At 39.7% G+C, this 24900-nt stretch overlaps 1 protein-coding gene across 8 annotated transcripts in view; it reads right to left on the minus strand.

Annotated features, from left to right (window-relative positions):
• The window catches only part of Fam168a (family with sequence similarity 168 member A), a 108531-nt gene extending 84174 nt beyond the window's left edge, over positions 1 to 24357 (minus strand). For 3 of the 8 annotated variants that reach the window (XM_048429594.3, XM_085692793.2, XM_048429592.3), the window contains exon 1: positions 24084 to 24356. The gene's annotated coding sequence lies outside the window, so the exon portion shown is untranslated. Of the gene's footprint in view, positions 1 to 24083 lie in introns of all 8 variants that reach the window. The other 5 variants (XM_048429600.3, XM_048429593.3, XM_048429606.3 and 2 more) reach the window with 4 other exon arrangements.
• Positions 24358 to 24900: the final 543 nt, after the last annotated feature.

Here is a 24900-nt window from a genome sequence, read left to right on the forward strand (position 1 = left end):
TAGGTAGATCAGTCAGGAAGTTGCTAAAAAAAAAAAGTAATGGGACAGGGCCTATCTGATGCAGTTTTAAGCACAACCTATTTTAAATGACTATTAGTCTATGTCTCTCAAAGCTATATATACCACCATTTAATTAGAAAAACACTACTGTTAAAGTCAATTCCATAAACCAAAAATTTAACTGCATCCCTTTGTTCAATAGCCATTTCAAACTCCTAACAGCTCACTTTTCTTCTTCCATGGCACACAATTTTAGAAAAGCAATTCATCCAGATAAGCACATCTGTGCAGTATACAACAAGTGTAAACAATTTAACAGACATTTAATGAAACATTTCCTATTCTTTATTGGGGAAAATTCTACGATGGCAACATAAGGCTGCAAATTGATATTTTTAAATTAGGGTTTCGCTTTGTTTTTTAATATGAACATGCCAATTTTAAATTCCATCTGGCTACATGGTGCAGCTGCCATGAATGAATTTACAATTATGCACATGGCTGAAGCATTCAGAACTGCCATGTGTCATCAACAGCAACAGTATGAATCCAGAAGTCCTTATACACCCATGCTAACAGAAGAGAATTTCTTAGTCTGTTCTAGAAAAGAAGGGATATACAAATAAATGAAAAGATAGATTTCATAATTTTAAATACATGGATCTCATTCTTACTGTTCCTTCTTTGAAAGGCAGTAGATGGCCTATCTTATAGTTTTGGTTTTTTTTTTTTATAGCTTACCAATTTTGCCTACATCTATCGTCCTTACACCAACAAAATCCTAAAAGGTAAAGCTAAAACTGGTTTCCATCTAACACTGGGAGATGTGGCACGTGCCTGTAATCCCAGCACACAGGAGTTTGAAGCAGAAAATCCTGCAAACCAAGGCTACATAACAAGACCCTGTCTCAAAAACAGTAAATAAACAAGAAAGCAAACTAACAAACATGGTCTGTGCACATAGTTCAATGGTAAAACATTTACTTGCCTAATATGCCAGAGGCCACAAGTTTAATTCCAGTACAGCCAATCAAGGAAGTTCTAACTCAATCTTTCACAAACGTGTGCACATTTTGGGTACATTTCTTTATCTTTTTCAGGCTGTATTTCCTCAAGTGTAAAATGATAATACTTAGCTTTGCAGAACTTTGGTACGGACAAGAGAAAATGTACATAAAGTAGCTACAGATGTGTATAGTCCTGACAGGTGCTAGATAAAAGGTAACTAACACTTCCTTTGTATCCAAATATGACTTTTACTAAAAAATTATGTACCTAAAATTTAAAGGTTAAAATTTTATTTAAGTCCAGTATAGTGGCCCACCCCTTTAACACTATTCAGGAGGCAGAAGCAGATGAATCTTTCCAAGTTCCAGGTCAGTCTGGTCTACATAGCAAATTCCAGGTCAGCCAGGGCTACATAGTGCACTCCTCTGAGGTTTCTGCTTTGTGTATTGTGCTTGTGCATTGAATACCAGGCAAGTATTCTACCACCGTGCTATATTCCCAGCCTAATGTGGATTTCATTTAACTTAGTATAGTTGCTACTTTTCTCTCTGAGCTCCCAACCTTTTCATATATAGCATAGTGGAAAGAAGCAGTCTGAATGTAAGAGAAGCAAAAGTGACATCATTGCCTTAGCTAAATCAGCCTATATTTCTACCACATACACCTAGTCTATGTAAAACTAGGTATGGTTCATGTGCTTAGGTATATATGCAACTAATTTTGTTCCTAATAAATTTAGGAAATAATAATTGTTATGTTAAAGAAAACAGTTAATGCACTAGCCTTAACAAAAAGTATCTTAATTTTTAAAGTAATTAAGTTAGAGATACTCAAAATTTAAGAAGTTTCAGATTTTCTCAGTGTGTATGTATGTTCAGTGAGTATCATTTAATTGTTGAATGTGTAATACTTGCATAGTGTTTGACATACTATTGATACTTAGATGTTGTTTGAATTCTATTACTTTTTTTTTTTTCTTTTTGCCAGTTTTCTGAGACAGGGTTTCCCTGTGTAACAGTCCTAGCTATCCTGGAGCTAGTTCTTGTAGACCAGGCTGGCCTCAAACTCAGAGCTCCACCTGCCTCTGACCCCCAAGTGCTGGGATTAAAGGCAAGCATCACCACTGCCTGGCAAACTATATTATTTTTTTAAAGAAAATCTTTTTGTTTTTAAACCATTATAGATTCAAAGGAAGCTGCATCAAATAGTACAGAGAAAGGCTGGGATATAGGTTAGTGGTAGAGTCCCTGATTAACCTATACAAGACCTTGGTTCAATTCCCCGCATTTGGAAAAAGCAGAACCTTTTCTATTCTTTTCCTAGCGTTATAAATAGTAAAGTAATACTAAATCTAGACATATGACACCAGTGAAATACTATTAAATGGACTACAGACTTTATTCATTGCTTTTTACCATTTTCTTTTTTTTTTAATATTTTATTTATTATGTATACAATATTCTGTCTATGTGTATGCCTGCATGCCAGAAGAGGGCACCAGACCCCATTACCGATGGTTGTGAGCCACCATGTGGTTGCTGGGAATTGAACTCAGGACCTTTGGAAGAGCAGGCAATGCTCTTAACCTCTGAGCCATCTCTCCAGCCCCCCTTTTTACCATTTTCTATGTAATAGTATACACATATATGTGTATAGCTCTGTATAGCTTTATCCCATATATTGTAATCACTACCACAATTAAAGATACTGTGAGGAGCCAGGTACATAAGCCATGTACATGATACACGAGGAGCCAGGTTTGGTGGCTCTCGCCTTTAATTTCAGCTCCTGGGAAGCAGAAGCAGGCGGAACTTTGTGAGTTAGAGAGCAGCCTGGTCTACAAAGTGAGTTCCAGGACAGCCAGGTCTGTTACACAGAGAAACTCTGTCTTGAAAAAAACCAAAACCAAAAACAAGGTACTGACATATGTTCTATTACCACAAGGAAACTCCCTTATACTACATTATTATACTATGGATGTACCTTTCTTCCTTCTTATCCCACTCTGTTCCTGTCCCCTGGCAACTAACTACACATATATTCTTTATCTGTATAATTTTGTCATTTTGAGAATGATACACAAATGCAATCATGTAGTTTATCATCTTTTGAGATTGACCTTACTAAGCATAATGTCCTTGAGACATTCATCTAGGTTAGTGCATATATCTTTTGTTTGTTCCTTTTGGGGGGTGGGTGTTGCTAGGCATCCAACCCAGAGCCTTCTTCATTAATCAGATACTAGAATGATGCTGAACCAGCTGCCTCCCGCCAGTTTGGTTCCCTTTTTGTTACTGGGTAGCATTCCATCATAAAGATATAGCCATTCACCTACTGAAGGTTATCTGAGTTGACTGTCCTAATTTTCTATTACAAATAAAGCTGTTATGAACATTTATACACAGGCTTTTGTGTTTCTATTTCTCTGTGACAAATGCCTAAGAGTACAGTTTGTAATAAAAACAATACCACATTAAACATTGGTGAATTGTTTTTAAAGCTGGCATGCAATTAAGAGGATTCCAGTGTTTCATCATGCTCCTATGGCATCCAATTAAGTAGTAACATGAGCGAGGAGCTCTTAATTATGGAGGGAAACTTCCACAAGCCAGTGACAGGTGTGCTGGGCTCAAACAGATCAAAATCGTTGACAACAGCATTAATTCCTCCTTTTCCTCCCCGCCCATACACTTTACTTTGAATGTAATTAATTGAAATGTAAACCAGACAAAATGACAGTAGTACTTCAACTTTTATTATCTTTTATCATGCTAACTTCCACCAGTTGAGTCTTAAAGGATTAACACCAAAACAGATGATTTAAACCCACAGTAAGAGAGCTTCAGTGATCAGAAACTATAATGGCCAGACTAAATTTACGCTCACCACTGAGATATTATTAATCATGGCTCCCTACACAGTGCCTGCTGTAAACAGAAGTCTCTTTTTTTTTTCATTTTTATGTACTTTGCAAATAACCTTTAAAATAAAACCATCTTTAAGGGAATGCCTTTTTTTTTTCTAATTTGCCTACCTTTCCCCAAAAAACTGAAACAAAGTTTTTGTCTCTTAAAGTAATTGTGAAAATAAACCAAACATTCAACAGTTCTTTGTTTTCTAAATTATGGGCAAGTTATAACAGTATTTGAGTAAAGAAACAAAGCATATTCACCCAAATCAAAATCAGAAAAATAATTTCCCCACATTTTGATCACCCTAAGGTCAAAATCAGACTTTTCAAAGAGATGAACTCTCACAGATGTTAATGAAACTATTCATATTAAATATAAATATATGACAAGAGTTAGTAATGCCACAGAAGTGCCCACTGGTTCAAAAAATCATCTTCAAACATCTTCTTGACTCCTAAAGAAAAATGTTCCTGAAAGATCAGATGTCCAAATTTGGTTTTGGGGAAATCTCTTGAGAAGTATGTACATACTTAACACAGAATGAGTCATTATGATAAGAAACACTCAGGATTGGAATTCGAGTACCAGTCTGTCACACTCCACTGAGTGCTGATGATAAAAGAGGAACATATTAACAATACAATGCAACAAGTGTTACTAATGACAATCATGTTACACAGAAGCATGAAGAGAAACAGCAAACCTTACCTGGAAAAAGAGAGCAACAGCTTTACTAAGGAAGTAAGGCCAAGTTGAGAGAGGAACAGGGGCCATTTGAAGAAAAACAAAGGCATGAGTAAAGATTTGGCAATAGAGAAGCAAACAGTGAATACCAGGGACTGCAAGTGACTTGCCAGGCTTAGGCTGAGAAGGGGTGATCTTGTCAGTCAAGGAAAACAGAAGCTGCTGTCCAGAAAAGCAAGCGATGCTGAAGACTGAGCTAAAGCAACAGCTGTGGGGATACAGAAAGGCACAGATTTGAGAAATGTTAAGGTGATAATATTTGCCCAGCTTAGGGATGGAGGATAGGAAGATAATAAAACCCCAAACTTCTGTGTTGGGTGAGAACACTGGTGCCTTGTTGAGATAACATGAAGAAAAGGTTTAGAGAAGATACCGAGTTTAGATTTAAGATATCCTTGTCACTTTAAACAAGACATTTAATACTTCAAATCCAGTTTCTCAGTTAACAAAATGGCTATTACATCTACTTCAACAATTCTGGTGAGAATTAAATAAAATAATGGAAGGAAAAGTCTGCTCGCAATGACTCAGGAAGACAGCTAATACTACTCATTTTTCCTCTCTAAATAGACACTCCCCAACCCTCACTGTCTGCCATGATTTAAATGGGCACAAGCAACTCTGCCAGAAACTACATTCTCAAGTAGTATTTACAATTACATATGTCACAGTTCTAAATATAAAGAATGAAATGCGAAAAAAAAACAAAAAACAAAACCCTGAAGAATACACCTTCCTGTTCTTTTACAGGTCCTAGAAACTGAACCCAGATCCTAGTGGATGTTAACCACGTTTTCTACCAACGAGCTACACTATCAGTTCTCCACTCCCTTTTCTTACAACCCAAAGCTGCAGGATCTCCACAACATAGGGCAACAACAGGATATCCAAGAACCCCAGCGAGGGCCCAGCATCAATAGTGTAGTAGAAACCAGAGGCCTTGAACCAGATCAATGACTCTTTGCAATGAACACTTGCAAGTAAAGAAATATGGATAAAGGGGTTTATTGTGTGACTCACTGTGTCACAGTGAGCTTTCATGATGAGATTTTTAATTTCTTTCCTTTTTAAAAATATTTTTTTTTAGTTTTTTTTCTTTTCTTTCCTTTTTTTTCACTTAAATTTTATTTTGAGGGAGTGGATGGGCAAGAGGGCAGATGCAAAGGGTTGAGGAAAAGAATGGGATCAAGATACATGACGTAAGGGGCAGGAGAGATGGCTCAGCGGTTAAGAGCACTGACTGCTCTTCCCAAGGACCCAGGTTCAATTCCCAGCACCCACATGGCAGCTCACAACTGTCTGAAAATCCAGTTCCAGGGGATCTGACACCTTCACATCAATGCACATAAATGCACATAAAGTTAAATAAACCATAAAGAAATTTTTAAAAAAGAAAGTAAAAAAATTAACATAAAATGTTTTCTATTATTTTAACACTAATTTTAAAACGAGTTTGGAGGCTAGAGAAAAGTCTCAGCAGTTTAGAGCTCTTTCAGAAAGTCGAAGTTTGGTTCCCACTACACAGGTCAGGAAGCTCACAACTGCCTGTAACTCAAGCTCCAGGGGCAGTCATATTTCCTCCTCTGGCTTCTGTGAAAATGTACTCCCATGCACATAATCCACATACGTATACAGCATAATTATAAGTAACAATTTTTTTAAGAAGCAAGAGCAAGCAAGAGTTCAAGTGGTATGTAGTGGCTCATGCCTATAATCCAAGCACTTCTGGTAGCCATAGGCAGAAGAACTGCTTTCTTTAAATTAAGAGACTACCCTGGGTTATATCAAATACCAGGCTAGCCAGGGATATACAGTGTGACTTTGTCTTATAAGTGTGGGTGAGTAGGTGTGTGTGTGGCGCGGTGGGGGGGGGGGACACACAGCTAACATAAGAACTTACAGAATATATTATCACTTCAGTTTCTTCATTTAAAATGAAGTTAAAAAAAATTGGAAAACAATTTGCCACTGTCTTACTTTCTCTACAGAAAGCAAATCTGACAAAGCAATCAAAAGGAGTCCAGTACAGTTAAATTCACTCAGACATCAGAAAAAAATAAAAGTTTCCTCAAGCATTTCTTCAAATGCTTAAACATATACCCTCTCATATGAAGATTACAGACAGTTATCTTAAACTAGTTCAAATATTGTGTCACTATAATTAGGGTTATTTAATACAAACAGATAGTGACCAAGAATGTTTCAGGAGAAAGTAAACTAGCAGTTTCGGCATTCTCTAATAATACTAGACTCAGCATCAACTCTTTCCCTCACCCATTCTTCCTAACAGGAAAACAGATCTTTTCTCTCCTTTCAAAACCCCATCATTGTCTTCTTTAAGCCTTAAATAGCTCTTACAGTTACTCTACCAGGAAACTTTTGCCTTGACCTTGAAAAAGAAAGGCACATAGGAGTTACCAGATGGTCATGGATGCTGGGAATTGAACCCAGGTCCTCTGATAGAGCAAGTAACTAGTGCCCTTTACTGCTGAGCCATCTCTTTAGCCTGGCCCAGAGTTTTTAAAGGCTCATTCTTATCTTCAGTTAGCCTAAATGAAAGAACTGATTCTCCATATAAACAAGTATTATGATGTATTTGTAAGAAAATAGAAAGTGAGGCCAAGTGGAGGTGGCACACGCCTTTAATCCCAGCACTTAGGAGGCAGAGACAAGAGGATCTCAGTGAGTTCGAGACCAGCCTGGTCTACAATTCGAGTTCCAGGACAACCAGGATTGTTATACAGAGAAAAGAAAGGAGAGAGAGAGAGAGAGAGAGAGAGAGAGAGAGAGAGAGAGAGAGAGAGAGAATATAGTTGTGAAACTGTAGCCAATAGCTGAAAAGTATGGTAGGACAAAAAAAATGATAGGATTTGGAGTCAGAAGTCCTGGAATTTAGGGTCCAGATTCTACACTCAGGTTTTGTATAATTACCTCATTTCACTTTTCTTACCTACAAAATGGATACAAAATAATAGGTAGAAAATACATTTCAAGAGCCAGCAAGATGGCTCAGCAAGGCAAGGTATCTACCATCCCCCTGATGACCTGAGTTCAATCTCTGCAATTTGCATGATGGAAAGAGAACAGACTCCTGCAAATTGTTCGGACCTCTACATAAATTCTGTGACACATGGATTCACACAAACACACACAATAAATAATAATAAAAAAGTTATATATAAAATTAGTAAACATGGTGGCATAGGCCTGTAAGCTCAACACTTGTAAGGCAGAGAATTATAAATCGAAGATCAGCTTTAACTACACAGCAAGCACCTATCTCAGAAAATGGGAGATTGGGGTATTGAAGGGAGGAAATACATTTCTTAAATATCATCTATCACATAAATTGTTTCTTTCCTTCCTTTCTTCCTTCCTTCCTCCCTCCCTTTCTTTTTTTCTTGATAAGGTCTTGCTATGTAACCCTGGCTAGCTGGTACTCACTATGTAGCACAAGCTAGTCTCTAATTCAGGTCAGTACTCCTGTCTCAGCATCCCAAATGCTGAGATTACAAGTTTATGCTGTCATACCTGTAATGGTCTGTCCTGTCCCCTTAAGAGACAAGCCATGCCCAACCCCTCCGCTGTCTGCTGAGGCAAGCTGATCTTCAGCTTACAGCCTGAGTCCCTTCCATTCTATCTCTTTCTCTCTCGGTCTCTCTCTTTGTCTCTCTGTCTGTCTCTCTCTCGAAGGGGTAGCTTCATTGCTCCCTTCTTCCCCCCCCCAACTCTTCTCCCCTCTCCCCATAACCCACTAAATAAATATCCAACTCCACTCTGCATGGCGTGCCCATCTATCTATCTCCCCTCATGGGATTGGCTGCCTCTTTGAGGTCTCTCACCCACCACATGGCTCCCTGCCTGGGACTCAATGCCCCTTGTGGTCCGCTGCAGTCACTCAGGGAACTGCACCATCCCTGCCTGGGACTGGCTGTTCTCGGGACCTGCAGCCACTTCAGGAACCTGCAGCATGGTCTCGGGACCCACTGCCTGCTGCAGCCACTTGGGAACCTGCAGCATTTTATTTAAATTATAACAATAGCCATATTCATATAAATTGTTTCTTAGAAAAATATAATTATAAGGGTTAAGTATTTAGGCTCTAAAGTCAGATTGTTGCATATACCTTCATTAACTGTAAGACTGAGTAAACTACTTTTTCTGAAACACAGGTTTCTAAAAAATGTGCATAATAAGAATTAAGACAAATATTTTATTTGGCACAATTCCTGGCAGACAGCACAGTGTTAGCCAGCATCCTTGACTTGTTGCTGAATACAATAAATACAAAGATGAGAAAAAAACAAAAAATTGACTCTGTTTGAAGAAACAAGTTAGTAAAATGGAAAATCTTCACTTTGGGGGAATGGTGGTTTTTGCTGTTGTTGTTGAGACAGGGTCTTATCTTACTCCATAGCCCAGGTTTGCCCAGAGTTCAACTATATGGTTCACAATGCCTTCAGATTCATAGTGACCCTTTAGTCACAACACCAAAATGCTGAAATCACAGGCATAAAGAAAACCTTAAGTGACATAAAAATTCTTACAAAAGGAAGACTTATGCTGAGTCATGGTGGCACGCGCCTTTAGCCCCAGCATCCGGGAGGCAGAGGCAGGCAGATCTCTGTGAGTGTGAGACCAGCCTGGTCTACACAGTGAGTTCCTGGACAGCTAGGGCTGTTACACAGAGAAACCCTGTCTCAAAAAGCAAACAAAAAGGAGAGCAAAAGATAAGATACCAGTGTTGACTTCTGACCTCTGTACACACATGTAGAAGTACATACACACACCCCTTATATACACACAAATTAAAACATTAAAAACAAAGCAAACAAACAGAAAACAGCATTTTTGCTAGGTGTAGTGATCCTAACAGTCTAGCACCGAGAGAGCAAGATAGAGGCAGGAGGATAGGCAATTTAAGGCTACCCTACGCTCTATAGTAAAACTTTGTCTTAATAAAAATGAAACAATAATGATGATGATAATGGGGTGATGAGAAGGCTCAGCAAATGAAAAGCCTTTGTCAAGCAAGCCTGATAGTCACAGTGGAGGGAAAGAGCCAACTACTGAAAGTTGTCCTCTGACCTGCACACTGTACTTTATCAAGCACATGGCTGGACTGGACTCATACACACATCATATAAAATAATAATAATAATACATTTTTTTAAATAAAAAAGAGTTCTGGGCTGTGGTGGCACACACCTTTTATCCCAATACTTGGGAGGCAGAAGTAGGTGGATTTCTGTGAGCTCAAGGCCAGCCTGGTTTACAAAGTGAGTTCCAGGACGCCCAGAACTGTTACACAGAGAAACTGTAATGGTCTGTCGTGTCCCTTTAAGAGACAAGCCCTGCCCACTCCTCCCCTCTTCTGGCGAGGCAAGGGATCTTCCAGCTCTCTCTCTCCCCCACTCCCCCACTCCTCCCTTTCCCTCTCCCTGCCTCTCTCTGCTCTTTCCCCTTCTCCCCTTCTCCTCTTTCCCCCTTTCCCTTTCCCCTCCATAACCCACTAAATAAATGCCCACTTTCTCTGCATGGCATGCCTATCCGTCTCTGTCTCTCATCTGCCAGGGACCCACAGAGGCCTCAGGTGGTGGGACTGACTGGTCTCCCACCCACTGCTGCCCTAAACCACCCTCAGTGGCCCGCTGCCGCCCCTCAGGAAACTGTGTTTTACCATTACAGAAATCCTATACCAAAAAACCAAAATAAAATTAAAATGAAATAAAAAAGAACAGGTACATAATTCTGATGATAGGTGTTAGAAATATTTTCTAACGCTAGCTCCCTGCTGACGCAAAATTCCCAATCAAGCCAAATCAAAACAAGCCAAATTAAGAAATATCCAGGTTTAATAGGAGTTCTGAGCTCTTGGGTGGCCCCCCCGAGCAGGAACATGACCACCGGGACCCTCTTTTGAGGGCTCATTTAAATACCCTGAGGGTGGGATCAGGACTTGGCCTGCTGGGATTTGGAGTTCAGACCAGGCCTGGGGGTTGGGATAGATGCAAGGGGCTGGGGCCTATGCTCCTAACTTGACAATACTAGTTCATGGATATATTACTGATCCAACTGCTGTATTTAAGAGTTGATTAGAAACTTGAATGTATTTTCTTGAATGTATGTCTTGTAAAATCTAGCATGAATGTTCACATTGGTAAATAGCCTGTCACTAATTAGCTGGAATATTTTAATTTAGTTACTTCTCTGAATTAAAATTCCTCTTCTCTTTCTCAAGGTTTTTGTATAGGTAAAATGGAAACAATACCTACTACCTCTCTCAGGATTCTCATTAAAATTTAGAGATAATATGTAAACCACCTAGGACAATGTCTAGCACATGGTAGCTCTAATCATCTCTTGCCCTCTGTGGATTTTCTCAGTCAAAATACAAAGCTGAAAATTTAAAGCACAAACATATGATACTCTAAATACAACAGACTGTTTGGTATTATGGAAAATAGATATTTAAGTGATTTAAATTTTTAATATCTATCAGATATTCTGTCTTGGTGGGGGAGGTGGTAATTCCTATAATCAAAATCAACCTGCCTTGAATCCCTGAGCAAAACCTCATCCCTCTTCAGAAGATCCCAGCTACCTAGTACCCACCTGCCAGTCCCACACTAAAGAAAATTGGCTCTGATTTGGGCTAATTACTCAAACAGCCAGAACAATCTGGAATAAAGCGAATTGTCAGCTAGAATGTTAGTGAAATTATCCACAACAGGAGACCAGAGAATCCAAATACCATCAGGCAGTTATTTCCATGAGAATAAAATCACAATTTATGAGCCCTGAAAATTATAGCATTATTAAAACAAACACCCCATTGAGGCTGCAGCTATCAGATGAATGGCTTTGTTGTTCCTATTGTTTCACCCACTGCCACAAAGAGGTGCAAACCAAATGAGCTGTTACCAGAGCAGTCATTTCTAGGAAATTACAATGCAGACCCCCATCTTAAAGCTGCTTTGTGCTGGGGTGTACACACTCTAGAGGGAAAGGGGAAATGAAGAATCAATTACTCCTCACCTGCCACCAAACTCAAAAATCCAAGACTTGATATGCAAAACTCACCAGTTTTCCCCTGCTTTGTTTTCTCTCTCAACAAGCAGTTCCTGGGCTTGACCAGGAGGAAGAATCTGACTGAGTAAATCATTCTATTCACTAGGAAACCTTTACAATCCTCCAACCCAAATAAACACAGAAGAGACAAGAAAATGGCCCTGGTTTCCTTGGCTCCCGACAATACAAAGTACCTCAAGCTAGAGCACTGAGAACTAATGAGAAAATACAAAAGCATGGTAGAGGCCTTCCCATTATTAATAAAGAAAGACAAATCCTTTTATACTGTTAGCATCACATACCTCAAACTGTATCTTCAGACTTAAATAAACGACCTGAGGCATACTACGGAGCAACTATTCTGTGCTTTTTACATCATGGGAAAGGCAAGGTAAATGTAATTCACTGAATACACAAACATACCAATTTTGAAAATGGAAGGAATGAAACTAGCACCTGCTATATGCCAACTGCTGCACACAACATTCCTAGTTCTCACAACCCTGAGATAGAATGCATACATCTTACTGACAGGTTAAGAATTTAGGACTCAAGAGAAATAAAGTCATTTGCCCAAAGTCACAGAGCTTCTAAAACTAAGATCTGAGTTAAAGGTTCTCTGATTTTAAAATTATAAACATTCTTCTGAGTTTTTGCTTTCTTTATCCTACCTCTTAGTGGTACCTGATAAAGTACTTTTTAAAACATAATTCTGAGCTACCAAACCTAAATTCTACCTGAATCTTTCATGAACTCCTAGCATTATAAAGCAGTCATGAAAGATGTAGAACTAGAAAACGTAAAGTTCACTTTCTAAAACAAATTTATAAAGTGAGTGATGGTCATAACCCCAGGCTCATAGATTTTATCATTTACTCAGGGCAGAATGGAAACTAAACAGAACTCCTGGACTACAAGCTCACTGCTTATGCAACTTCATCATAATGCCAAATTTACATCTAGGCATAAAGACTTAAATATCTGATTGGAGTTCCTTGCTTATTTATGAAGAACATCTGTTCTGAATTAATAGTATGCACAACACTGGGCATGGAGGGGGCACCAGAAAATCCCACAGGGTCTCAAACTATCTAAATCTAAACTTTCCTGTTTCTAAAGCACTAGAAGTTGGTTTAAAAGACAACATGAGCTCGAGACAGCATTCTAAAATCCTCAGCCCACCAAATGAAAAAATAAAATGATAATACTGGATCCTGGGGCTGGAGGGTCTCCTAGATGTTGAGCATCATGTTAGTTCTCAGTGTACACGCTCCCCAATATTTCTCATGGTCTTTTTAAGCAGGTGGTAGCACCCTCATTTTACAAGTAAACTAAGGCTGAATGTTCGCTGATATGACCTCAAAATCACTGTTAAATCTGTGGTATTAGAAAACAAAAACACATCAACATATGCCATATTTTGTTGCTACTCAGAGGAGACCTGCCCTTTTCCTAAACAGAAACAGAGGAGTGGATGGGGGGGGGGGGGGTGGAAACAGAGGGGAGGGTGAAGGAAGAGAAACTTCGGCCAGGATGTAAAATTAATGAAAAGAAAAGAAAAGAAAAAAGAAAGAGAGAAAACACATCAGCAGCTGCTTGAGTTGGGGGCAGAACCAAGCAGAATGATTTTAAAGAGCCATCAGGAAACTTATAGAGGAGATAAGAATGCTCACCATCAGAATTGTAGTGATGGGTATGACCAAGTAGCAAAACTTAGCAAACTACATAAATTTTTTGTCATTTCTTGTATATCAGTTTTACCTCAGTGAAGCTGTTTAAAGGAAAATGCACTCACACACACACACACACACACACACACACACACACACACACACACACCATGAGTACACACACACAATCAACCACATTTTTTTTTATTAACCACTGACCATCATAGTATCAACATTTAAATTTCTCTGATCACACATATGCCAAACAAAAGAACTATTTCCTTGGCCATTTTAGTTTCTAGTTTATACTAATAAAACATCACTGAAAGGGGTTTTTTGTTTGTTTGTTTGTTTGTTTGTTAATTCGAGACAGTGTTTCTCTGTAGCTTTGGAGCCTGTCCCAGAACTAGCTCTTGTAGACCAGGCTCGAACTCACAGAGATACGCCTGCCTCTGCCTCCCGAGTGCTGGAATTAAAAGTGTGCGCCACCACTGATGGGCTGAAAGTTTTAAATATTTATGAACAACAAATATTTTTCTAAACAATAGCATTTTGGAATACAATTTCATATAAACGTAATGTTAATTATAAAATGTGACTTGGTAAAAGAATAAAGTGAAGGGTTTTTTTAATATCACATAAATGAATTCTACACTTAATTCCTACTAGAAGGGTTAGTACAGTTTCTAAATGTGTCCAGTTCCTCAAAGTCAAAGTGAGCAAAATTAATGTCTATAATTATAGCTCTCAAAAGACAGGAACAGCAGATCTCTGTGGGTTTGAGGCCAGCTTAGTCTATAAAGCGTCAACCTTTAAAAAAAAAAAAACCAAAGTGAGAGTGATAATAAACAGGCTACCACCAGTTTTAGTTCTGGCTGCGCATGTAACTGGTACTATTAACATTTATTTCTTACAAGTTTGGAAGCTGGAAAGTCCAAACACAAGGTGCCAGGAGATGCAATGTCTGGTGAGGACTTGCTTCCTGTCTTCCAGACGGCACTCATCTCATTGCACCCTCACACAGTAGAGAACAGAGAGAGTGACATGCTCCTAGTATGTCATCTTATAAGACACTAACCCCATCATGAGCATTCTACAACCAAGATCTAATCATGCACCAAATACCATCACATTGGGGATTAGAGCTTCGGCATGTGAGTTTGAAGGAAACACTAACAGTTAATGGAATTATGATTTACAGAAAATCATGTCCTGTGCCAAGCACTACTTTATTTCATTTAATCTTCACAATAGTTACATATCACTATATCCTCATCTAATAAACAGAAAAAGTTATAAAAAGATAAACTCATTTTGAATATCACACATCAAGTAAATCCAACAAAAGGAATTTAAACTCATTTACAAAATTATTCTGATGAATAAACTTAAATGACATAAAAATACTATTAGTGTCAGTATCAAATAAATGATCATTTTTATTCCCGTGACCCTCCCACCCCACGCTGAGAATCAAACATAGGTCCTAGTGTTCTATCCCTGAGATACTACAATCCACATGCAATAGGGTATCACTCTGCAGCCCTGACTAGCTCAAACTCATTGTCAATCTTCTTGCCTCAGCTTTCCAAGTGCTGGGATTATAGACCTGAAGCACCACTCCTCGTAACCTCAATTATTTAAACCAAGTTTCTCTAAAGAAATCTATTGTAACAAAAGAAAAAGTTGCTATTCAATAAATTAACTTTTTAAAATTTTATTTAGTTACAGACAGTTGTGAGCTGCCATGTGGGTGCTAGGAATTGAACCCGGGTCCTCTGGAAGAGCACTCAGTGCTCTTAACTGTTGAGCCATCTCTCCAGCCCTCAATAAATTAAATTTTTAATTAGTTAAGATTAATACTATGTACTTTACCTTATTCACCCCTAGTTCCTATAACTATTATAAAATTCAGGGATGTAAAATGTTCAGTGGTGGTAGGAACAAAAGCTGTATCAACTTGTATGCAGGTAGAACTCAGAACTCCACTTCTTCTGACGTCTAATGAACTGAAGACTAATAGCTGGACAGGAATTCTACAGGCCTTCTCTAGATGGCATCTTTATTGATTGAGAAGCTACTGGTCCTCTGCCTCTTCAGTGTGAATACTGTTGGACTGTTGGACTGCCCAGAGCGTATCGTGCAATCCAATCTTTTAATATATATTTAACTGGTTCTGTTCCTCAACCTTCCTAATGCTGCAACCCTTTAATACAGTTTCTCATGTTGTGGTGACCCCTAACCATAAAATTATTTGTGCTGTTACTGAATAACTGTAATTTTGCTACTATTATGAATCATTCTGAAATATAGAAAATCTAATACACAACCCCCAAAGGGGTCGCGACCCAGAGGTAAAGAACTGCTACTCTCAAGAATCTTAATATACTCCATAAGAAACAAGCCTGGGCGGGGCAGTGGTGGCGCACACCTTTAATCCTAGCACTTGAGGGGCAGAGGCAGGTAGATTTCAGTGAGTTTGAGGCCAGCCTGGTCTACAAAGAGAGTTCTAGGACAGCTAAGACTGTTACATAGAGAAACCCTGTCTTGAAACCCATCTCCCCCCTAAAAAAGGAAGAAAGAAATAAGCCTGGAAATACACTAAATGAAAGCAAGTCAGTTTAGATTAAATTGAGGAAATGAAACCAACTATAAAAACACACACAAATAAAACATAAACAACAGAACTATTTTGTTTCAACTATTTTGTTACTGATGAAGCCACAAAGATTATTAATTTGCTAAATCTCAAATGTCAATCCTTAACTACAAATCTTTTTTCATTCGGTTTTTTGCTATGTAACAAAGTACAAGAACTGATTCAAAAGCTCTAAAACATCCTTGCAATGAGGTTGAAAGTTGAACTAGTTTTTTTTTCCGTAAAACTCCATTTTCAATTGAACAAACAACTGGCAAGATGTAGCACAAATTCTAATTGGTCTTAATAATAAAAACACAGAGCCAGGTATCAGTGTAAATGCTGAAATATCAGAGAAACAAAGGCGCAAGCGACAGCTAACTCTTACCTTGCTAACTCCTCGGCCAAAAAAGGGCTGAGCTCCTATCTCCTCCCACCTTATATTCTGCCCAGCCATATTATTTCCTGTCTGTCTGTACAGACCTCAAGACCCCTATGGTTAACTAGTGGCTAGCTCCGCCCTCTGATCTTCAGGCAAGCTTTATTTGTTAGAACAAAAACAAAATAATATCACAGCAGGCAAACCATACTCATTCAGACTTAGATGTTTGGCAGATACTTTTTCAAAAATGAACAATGTAAGACTGTTACTCAAGAAAACAGCAGTAAGTATTTGTTGTCCATAATAAATTTGTAACTTTCAAAAGAAAATAAGACGTGTTGCTGGTGATGGCAGCACACGCTTTTACTCCTAGGACTTGGGGAAATAGAGGCAGGCAGGTCTCTGTGAATTTGAGGCCAGCCTGGTCTTCAGGACTACGGAGAAATCCTGTCTCGCAAAACCAAAACCAAACAAACAAACAAAAAGAAAAAAGAAAAAAAGAAAAGAAAAGAAAGCAAGAAAGGAAAAAAAGATTTGTCTGAGGGAATCAGTAATAATAATGTGCCACAGACTGAGTTGTGTAACTCCCTCTTTAATAGATGCCGAAGTCCAATAAGATGGCAGTTAGATTGGAAATTGAAGCCTTTGGGGCCATTAGGTTTAGATTTTTTTTTAATTTATTTAATGTGTATTTTTTATGTGCATTGGTGTGAAGGTGTCAGATCCCCTGGAATTGGATTTTTCAGACAGTTGTGAGCTGGAAATGTGGGTGCTGGGAATTGAACCCGGGTCCTCTGGAAGGTGCTCTTAACCACTGAGCCATTTCTCCAGCCCCCAGTTTAGATTATTTATAATGAGATTTAGATGACATTTAGTTTACACTAATGATGAAATTAGCACTCTTGTTAAAAAGAGACACCAGAGAAAAGGTCATGCCTATAATCCCAGCACCTGAGAGGCAGAGGCAGGAGGATCAGCAAGTTTGGAGACAAACTAGATCGCATGAATCCCTGCCTCAATCAATCAATCAATAAAAAATAAATAAATGAGGAAACAAAAAAGAGACATACAAGATGGATCAGCAGGTAAAGGTGCTTGCTGTCAAGCCTGACAACCTGAGTTTGACTCTGGGAATATACATGTTAGGAGAAAAACACCTCGCCAAAATTATTCTCTGACCTTCACAATGAGTTCAGAACACACACACACACACACACACACACACACACACACACACACACACATTTAAAAAAAAAGGACAGACTAAATAGATAATGAAGGTTCATGCCTTAATCCTAGCAATCAAGAAACAGAGGCAGATGGATCTCTGTGAGTTCTAAGCCAGGCAAGCTGGAACAAAATCAAGTAATGTCTAAAAGAAAAAAAAAAAAAAGAAGAAGAAGAAGAAACACACAAGAAAACTTTACTATGTTCTCATGAAAGCAATCATACTACCATTATCACCTCATATGTGATCACACAGCCAGAATTAGTCATCTATTAGCTAAGAAAACCCTCATCAAATACTAACGTAAGCACACACCTTTAGTCCCAGTACTCAGGAGGCAGAGACAAGTGGATCTCTGTAGTTCGAGGCCAGACTGGTCTACAGAGCTAGTTCCAGAACGGTCAGAGTGTTACTACACAAAGAAACCCTGTCTTGAAACACCAAAACATAAAAAATTAAAAAAGGAAGGAAGAAAAGGAAAGAAAGAAAAAGAGAGAGAGAAACTACAGTTGTTTCTTTTACAGTTTCTGTATAGTATCAAAATATTTACAACTATCTAATAAATAGATTAAAAAGTATCTCTGGGGCTGTTTGCTCACTTGCTTGCCTGTTTTCGATACAGGGTCTTCTGTGTAGTTCAAACTAAACCTTTCAAGTACTGGGGTTACAGCACTCCCTCCTTTCCTAATCCACAGACCTATGGGGGGCTGAATTTTCTTTATATACTCCACAAAAAGTAAGCCATGGCAATTGATTGAATTCAGAAGCACACAAGAATCCAGGCAAATATTTAAAAGATTAGAAAAAAATGTACTTTTTAAACAGGCTCCAACTTGCTATGAAACCAAAGACAAACTTGAACTTATCTTTCGGCCTCTACTTCCCAAATCCTGGAATTACAGATGTGTGCCTGATACCAAGCACAACCTCTTTTCAATTTATGTTTTTTACATAAATATGCACTCACTGCTACAGTTTAAGTATTTGTGTCCTTCAAAATTCCTGATGAGACTTAACCCCTTTTTTATATATATTAAGAGGCAGGGATTATGGGAGAGTGATGAAGTCATGAGGCTCCACTCTTGTGAATGGGCTTCTAGCAGTATAAAAGGAGCCTCCTTCACCTAATTCTTTTGGCTCTTCAACCCAAGGAAGACACAGCTTTGGTCCCTTCCAGAGGACACAATAACAAAGAATCATCTTAAAAACAAAGAAAAGAGTCCTTTCCAGATGCCAAATCTGCTGGCAACATGATCTTAGACTTCCTACCCTCAAGAATTCTGAGAAATAGCCGAGTGATGGTAGTGCACATCTTTAATCCCAGCACTTTGGGAGGCAGAGGCAGGTGGACCTCTGAGTTTGAGGCCAGCCTGGTCTACAGAGCAGGTTCCAGGACAGGCTCCAAAGCTACAAAGAAACCCTGTCTCAAAAAGCAAAACAAAACAAAAAAAATAATTAAATTTCCTAAAGTCAGGACATGCACTAGATGTTCTCTGGGTACAAAGTACAGCACTTTGTTGTTATAACAACCTTAACTATTCTCAAAGATTTCCTAAGGACTATCATTTAATTCAAAATGATGAGCAAAAGGAGAAATGTCATAAGCTGTTATACAGAGAAACCAAATAACGATGATGATGATGATGATGGTCCCCCTGCTAAACAGAAAACCTAGAAGATCAAACAATAATTTTTCGGGGGAAGGAGCAGGGGTTCAAGACAGGGTTTCTCTGGAGTTTGTTCTATAGACCAAGATGGCCTCAAACTCACAGAGATCCATCTGTCTCTGTCTCCCAAGTGCTGGGATTAAAGGCATGCACCACCACTGCTCAGCATAATAAGACAAAATTTTTAAAAAGATCAACAGTAGGGCTAGAGAGATTGCTCAGAGGTTAAGAGTACTGCCTACTCTTCCAGAGGTACTGAGTTCCCAGCAACCACATGGGGCTCACAACCATCTATAATAAGATCTGGTTACCTCTTCTGGCCTGAAGGGATACATGCAGGAAGAACTCTGCATACATAACTATTAAATAAGTTTTTAAAATTAAAAAAAGATCAACAGTAAAAGTTTGGTCTGGATATAAAGCTCATCAGAGTGCTTGCCCTGCATATATGAGACACCCTGGGTTCAGCAACAATAACAACAACAACAAAAAATTAAGTTTTTGAGCTGGATATGGACGTGTATACAATCTCAACAGTTAAGAGATAGAAAATACTAAGTAACAAAAGGGCAGTCTCGAGAAACAATTCAAAAGTAAAATAAAAACATCAGTAACAGGCTGGAGAGATGGCTCAGCAGTTAAGAACACTTGACTTGTTCTTCCAAAGGTCCTGAGTTTAATTTCCAGCAACCACATGGTGGCTCATAACCATTCGTAATGAAATCTGGTGCCCCCTTCTGGCCTGCAAGTGTACATGCAGACAGAATACTGTGTACATTATAAATGAATAAATCTTAAAAAAATATCAGTAACAATAATAGCTACTATATTAAATGGAAACTATATGTCTATATACTTTGTTCTTATTTAATTCATGTATCAACCCAACAATGAGTATTAATACCCTCTTCAATGTGTACAAATAGTCCTCACTCTATTACTTTCTGTAATTATTACAAAAAACAAAGAGAAGTAGCTATATATGTCTGAATAATGGCAAACAAACAATATATATCTCCCACTTCAAAAAATCCTTAATTCTTTCATTTTTAGCTATCAATAACACTTAATGTGGCATTGGGTCCCAAAAATAAACTAGGAAGAAATCCCGTAGTCCTTTTCTTTTCTTTTTTTTCTTTTATTTCCTTTTCTTTCTTTCTTTCTTTATTTCTTTTTCCTTTCATTTGGTTTTTCATGACAGGGTTTCTCTGTGTAACAGTCTTGATTATCCTGGAACTCTCTTTGTAGACCAGGCTGGCCTCGAACTCACTGAGATCTGCCTGCCTCTGCCTTCTAAGTGCTGGGATTAAAGGTGTGTGCCACCATGCCCGGCTCAACTTAATATTCTAAATTGTGGATTTGTGTTAAATACACCTTTACGTATTACATATGAGCCATTTCATAATTTAAAAAGATATGGCCAGGTTGGAGAATCAGAATTCTAGAAAATAACTCATACTCTGTCACTTATTGCCCTTAAACAAATCATTTTATTACTTTTAACAGCATAGCTGCTATTTGCTAGATTATGAAGCTAACCGCTTTTTTTGATATTTTATGAACTGCTTAAAGTAACTAAACTATAAACGTACAAACTGTAGATGAATTATGATTTCAAAGTAATATAACTTATTTATAACTAATAATAACTTCTTTATAAACAAAAGAATGTCATAATACTAAGAAGTAAGTCAGTGGCAGGTGAACCATTCACCGTTCTAGCTTCTGCCCATCTCTCCAAGATAATGAAAACTAATATTGTTTAAACATGTACTACATAACACATTGTGTTAAATACTTTCTTAACTTATTCTATTTAACCCACAAAACAAACTTAATGAAGCTAATTTTATTTCCTCACTTTACAGATAATCTCGTTGTGCCCAAGGTCACATCTAGTAGCAGTGAGCTTCAAAATCCACACATAAACTACCACATTCATTTTGCCTCCCTTCTGAACTGAAAACAGTCTGTCCTTCCCATGACACTGAAAGCTCCCTGACAACTGCTCTTGGCTCATCTCCGTCTCCCCTCGCACTGAGCAGGCATTAAATAAATAGTGGACATACATTTTATATATACACAAGGTATTTAAGACATGAACTCGTTTGTCTCCTTTGAATGTGAACTATGAATGTTTTATTTTGTCATTTTACCACAGTTAAACACAAGATTTTCAATGTATTCACAGTGTTATGCAATAATTACCACTAAGTATAAAAAGTACATATACTTTTTTATATAAGTATAAAAAGTCATATAAGTATGACTTTACTGAAATCAGTCCCCTTTCAAATACTGAAATCAAAACTGGGGTTTGAAGTCAAAACCCTTGATTCCTAAATTCAGGGGCTCTTCATTTTCCCTAGATTTGATTCTCTTTTGAGAATTCCCAATCCCTCCACCTGTTCTCTGCTTTTCCCCGTTGTCTGCTTCACTACTGCACAGGTAACCATGACTATAGGAAAAATATATTCACTTCAATATATCATAGTTAATGTAAAATAAATCCAGAAAGTTGTTTCCCTAAAGATGTCCCCTCTCTTTATACTCCTCTACCTTCTATCATCAGCATTCTACCGCAAGAATAAACTTATCTCAAGCTTTAAATCGAATTTCTGATTAAATAGATGGAGTTATTGTTTTTGTAGTTACTGCAACATGCCTACATCAACATCATCCCCTTAAAAATAAAATATGGCTGCATACTTCATTTATCCACACCTGGCAGAATTCTGATTAGTTGAATTCCTTTAGAAGAAAATCCAATCTACAGAAACAATCCAATTATTTTAAATCTTATCAAGTAATGTCAAAAGAGAATCAAATGAACAACTCCATCAGTACCAAATGAGTATTTATTACATTTCCCTATTTCCTGTCTTCTCTGTGTTTACATAAAGTGGTAATGCCAAGACTCATCTCAGGATTATTAGTCTGCAATACAAAGATGGGCCTAATTGCCTTGCAAACAAGGACACCAGTAAATGGAGTCTTCAAGCAATCAATTTTATTGGGGGAAGAGGAGCTTGCTAACTTCTTTCTACATACATGCACCTTGTCTGCCTAGAAAATAAATTCAGTTTTCCTATCTTTCAATATCATTAATCAGTTCTCAAGCAAGAATGCACCCTTAACAACCTCAAGTTCATCAAAGTCCATTTAAATGACAAATTCCAAAACTAGTTTTCAGTATACTGGGGGAGGAGGGAAAAGGAGAGGGCAGAGACAATTTCACTTTCTCCCACCTTTACTTTGAAAGGAGGTTCCCCCAACCCCCAAGTTTCTCTTTGTGACATAGGAATGGCAGGACAACCCCCCTCCATTAATTCTACCTTAAATGAAGGTTCTCTCAAAACTTTACCCTTGGGCTGTTATTTCCAGACAATACCAACATAGACCAAACAAAAAGGTCAAACTGACAGCATAAGATTCCCCCAGGAGACTGTTTAATGTACCTTCTCTGTCTGTTTTGGAAGACCTTCTAATGACCTTATTATTATTGTCTCTCACGAAAGCAACCATGTTCTTTAACATGTTAAGTGTTATAGCCCCTAAACCTCTAGTGTGTCTCAGAGGACATCCTTTCCTACATAAGCCAGTCCACTCCTTCCCAGCACTGCTCACTGGCCCTCTGCATCCTCTTTGTCCCAATGGTTCCCAAAACACTGGCTCTCCCACGTCTTAAATTCACCCTCTGCCACCACACCACAGGTAACCAGCTCATCAGACATTTCCTGCAAAACTGGCAGAGACATTCTCTTTAAGACACCATCCCCTAAGCTTGCTCACCCTCTGCCAGTATTCTTCCAGTGAGTCCAGCTGAGTAAGTAGTCTTACGTACCCTCTGCCTCCAACTCATGCCCAGGGGAGCCACCTTGCTTCCTCCAGTGCCTCTAAACTCACCCTAAATCCTTTTTCACTGTGCCCTCATCCCCAGTTTCAATCCCTGCCTTCCTGTTTGGGGCCGAACATACAATTTACTCCCTCCTGTCAGTTTACCACCCATCTCCTGTAGCTGGAAGTCTCGCCCCTCCCAGCCCATATTCCAACCTCCAGCAGCCGACCCCCAGAAAACCCCAAACAAATTCTACCACTTCTGTTCTCTCCAAACTCAAGCTATTTCCTTAAGTATCCACAAATTCTACCATCCCCAGAAGTCCACTTCAAGCTTAAGTCTCAACCCATGGCAAACCCCTCATCCCCAGCTCCTACCGTCTCCATCAGCCCCAAATCCCACCTTCCAAAATTAGCACTCCGCGGAGTCCTAGCCAACATTTATATCCCACTCCGCATTGAAAAGATCTCCTTAGCCCCCACCCCAGCTCTGACCCCAAGCTGTCAACTGCTTCAGGCCAACCCCAAATCATCACCTTCATTCAGTCCCCTCCCCCATTAAAAGACATCCCCCCCCCCCCGTCTCACCTTCCACCTCGCCCCAAAGACAATCCCAAATTCCACCTCGATACCCCCCCCCCCCACACACACACACCATGCTCCCGTCCCAGGTCTGGTACTCCCTTCTCCACGTAAAGTCGCCCCCCTCCCCCGCTACCCTCCCTTGACCTGCTGGTGTCCCACCCTCACCCAACCCCCAGCCCGCGCTCGGACAAGTCTCCCCCACCAGCCAGCCGTTCCATCGCCACTTCACTCCCCTCCCCCCAAGGCCGGCGTGGGAGCCCCACGGCCCCCACGCTCATTCTCGGCGGCGCCACCAGCCCAAGCTCCACAGGAGCGGGCCAGGGGTCCGGGGGTCTCCTCACCGGCGAGCTGCTATAAGAGAAAACCGCGGCGGTGGCGGCAGCTGAGGCGGCGGTGCCCTTGTCTTCTCCGGAGACTACAGCGGCGACGCTCTCGTTCCCTCGTCCGTGTCCAGTAGGGTGGTGGATGGCGCGCAGGGACGGGAGCCTCCTCCTCCTTCTCCTCAGCTACTCGGCTCTGAATCCGCCGCAGTAGCCGCGGAGAAACCCGACGGTGGGGGAAGGGGACTCTCAACTGCAGTCAAGAGAGGAGGAGGCTGAGGGAGGGGGCGGGGGACCGCTGAGAAGGGCGGGGGAGGAGGAGCCCGCACGCCATCCCGACACGTCCCACAGCCTCAGAGCTCAGGGACTACAACTACCGGCATGCTCTGCCGCGGCCCTGCGCGGCCTGCATCTTCCAACCGCGCGCCGGTCCTGGGGCCGCACCCTCTTGGGTCACAGACAATGGAATGAAGCCGGCCGTCTACGGGAGACTTTTGTAAACTCAAAGAACGCTTGGGAGGGAAGTCGGATATTTCTTCAGCCTCATCGCCATGAAGCAAAAGTCTCTATGTCTCCAACCTACACAAGCACTCGCTTCCGCCAGAGGGACTACACCTCCCAGCATGCCTCACACAGCTGCCCTCCTCTCCTTCCGAACCCCTCTCAGACCCGGTACTACAGTTCCCAGGAGTGTAGTCCTTGCGAAATGCTGGGACATGTAGTTCTCAGTCCTTCCTCCATGTTAAGAAAAAGTGAAAGAGAGGAAAGGGGGAAGGACTTTTACTAGCTTGGGCCTAGATGGCCTACATCATCTGTAATTCTGTACTCTCCTCGCCAT

This window comes from Myodes glareolus, chromosome 7 (assembly GCF_982192425.1).
Source record: "Myodes glareolus chromosome 7, mMyoGla1.1, whole genome shotgun sequence".
NCBI classification, from domain to species: Eukaryota; Metazoa; Chordata; class Mammalia; order Rodentia; family Cricetidae; genus Myodes; species Myodes glareolus.